Below are 1604 nucleotides of genomic sequence, written 5' to 3' on the forward strand. Positions count from 1 at the left end.
CCCTCCCCTCCTCCCCTCCCCTTCCCCTCCCCTTCCCTGTTCTCTTCTCTTCTCTCTCTTCTCTTCTCTTCTCTCCTCATCTGCCCTCCCCTCTCCTCTCCTCTCCTCTCCTCTCCTCTCCTTTTCTCTCCTCTCCTCTCCTCTCCTCTCCTCTCCTCGCCTCCCCTCCCCTCACCTCGCCTCGCCTCCCCTCCCCTCCCCTCTCCTCTCCTCTCCTCTCCTATCCTCTCCTCTCCTCTCCTCTCCTCTCCTCTCTTCTCCTCTTCCCTTTCCAACGCCATGACCCTAACGAAAGCGACAGGAAAGTGTTTTTATCGTTGACCCCCACCCCTCCTTGCCCTTTTACTACCCCCACCTGTGACTCTAACCACCACCTGGCCCTACCACCCCAATCATGATCCATATAATGGTGGGTAGTGCTGGGTGCACCTTCTCCTTACCCCTTTGAGGAAGCGATATGGGGAGGGTGGGGTATAAACACGGGTGGTATAACGGTGATGAGGAGGGGTGGTCAAGGTAGACCAGATGCGAATTGGTTTTGGCGATGACGCGGCTAGCGGGAGGAGCAGCACAAGGAGAAGGAGCACAAGGAGCGCGATGAGTCAGACCAGCTGGAGCAGGATCAAGAAGAGGAAGAGTAGGCGCAGGAGGAGCAGGAGGAGCATCAAGAGCAGGAGGAGCAGGAGCAGTAGGAGCAAGAGCAGAAGCAGAAGCAGAAGAAAGAATGGGATCAGGATGTTGGCTAAAGCCTCTTGTATTTCACTTCAGGTTTCTCGGCTCTCATGTCGCGTGGACCTCCTGGCTCAGTCCCTCGAGCGGGAAATCGCCCGACCCATCCTGGCGTGGTGAAAATCTCATACCCTCCCATGCTCCTACGCCCTCGCCTGCCCTACCGCTTCTTTCACCTGCCGCTACTCTAACCATGTCGTAGCTTCTCTTTCCCCCCTCCTTCCCTCCTTGTTTCTTCTGCCTGACATTCTTGTGAACGGCAGGTGTTCGCCTCCATGGGATGCTGCCAACCCCGCGAGAAGATGGACGAAAAGGTATCTGATCCCCTGCCTTCTTGTTTCGATTACATCCCCTCCCACTCCACCATTCTCCTCTCCCCCTGGCCTCCCCCCCCTCCTCTTCCTACTCAAACCCAGTGACACTCCCCTCCCCTCCCCTATCCTCCCCTCCCCTCCCCTCCCCTCTCCTCCCCCTCCCCTCTCCTCCTCTCCTCTCCTCTGTCCTCCTCCTTGACTTCTCGCAGGTTGCTAAAGCCATGTATGGAGACATGGCAGGAGAGCTTGCGGCTCCGAGGAAGAAGAAGGAGGCATATTGCTCGTGAGTGCGAGAGTGGGCAAGGATTAGGGGAAGGGAAGAGAGAGCAAGGGAAGGGGAGGAGGAGGGCGGGGGATGGGAGGAGGAAGAAAAGGAGGAGGAGGGGAGGACGAGAGGACGAGAGGACGGGATGCTGAGAGAAGGCGGCAGGTGGTGCTATGAGTTTACGGTTCACTTCTTCATCAAAGAGAGCGACATCTGGCTGTGCGACACATGCAAGGGGAGGACAATCGAGAGCAAGAAGACAAGCGAGTGGTAACGCTAAAACCCTCCCTCCCTCC

The sequence above is a fragment of the Guillardia theta genome (assembly GCF_000315625.1).
Source record: "Guillardia theta CCMP2712 unplaced genomic scaffold GUITHscaffold_213, whole genome shotgun sequence".
NCBI lineage: Eukaryota > Cryptophyceae > Pyrenomonadales > Geminigeraceae > Guillardia > Guillardia theta.